Genomic DNA, 637 nt, shown 5'->3' with positions numbered 1-637 from the left:
TACCAAGGGCGACAAAGTGAGACTCCGTCTCAAGAAAAAACAAAACAAAACACTTTTGTTTCATCAATCTTTTATGTATTTTATATACATATAATTTTTTTTTAGACTCTATTCCTTTTAGCTCTACTTTGATCATCACTGTTTCTTTCCTTCTGATTTTGGGTCTGATTTGTTCTTGCTTTTCTAGTTCCTTGGGGTGTATCTTTACACTGTTTATTTCAAATCTATTTTTTTGATGGAAGTGTTTATTGCTATAAACTTCACTCTTAGCACTGCTTATGCTGTGTCCCATAGATTTTGGTATGTTGTGTTTCAATTCCATTTGTTTTAAGAAATTTTTTGGTGAGATGATGGCAATGATCTTTTAGGACTGACCTGAAATGAAGAGAAAACTAAAACAGCTTAAGAAAAGCAAATATATATATATTTTTCTTTTAAATTTTTCTTATGATATTTTACATTCCTATGTTGTTAAGTCTATTGAGTTTTACTTTGTGATTCGTCTTTGTTTTCTTTTCTTTTTAATTAAGAGACAAACTCTCACTGTGTCACCCAGGCTGACATGCAGTGGTACAACAGTAGCTCACAATAACCTTGGACTCCCGGGATCAAGCAATCCTCCTGCCTCAGTCTTCCA

General features: G+C 32.8%; 1 non-coding gene across 1 annotated transcript; it reads left to right on the top strand.

The window, feature by feature from the left end:
- The first annotated feature begins 340 nt into the window (after positions 1 to 340).
- On the top strand, positions 341 to 436 carry LOC111726521. Its single transcript, XR_002774282.1, has one exon. It is a non-coding gene; the product is annotated as a small nucleolar RNA SNORD2 (small nucleolar RNA).
- The last annotated feature ends 201 nt before the right edge of the window (positions 437 to 637 follow it).

The sequence above is a fragment of the Otolemur garnettii genome, unplaced genomic scaffold (assembly GCF_000181295.1).
Source record: "Otolemur garnettii isolate 467f Iridium unplaced genomic scaffold, OtoGar3 scaffold00068, whole genome shotgun sequence".
NCBI lineage: Eukaryota > Metazoa > Chordata > Mammalia > Primates > Galagidae > Otolemur > Otolemur garnettii.
The sequence above is the reverse complement of the archived record's forward strand: the minus strand, read 5'-3'. Positions and strand labels throughout refer to the sequence as shown.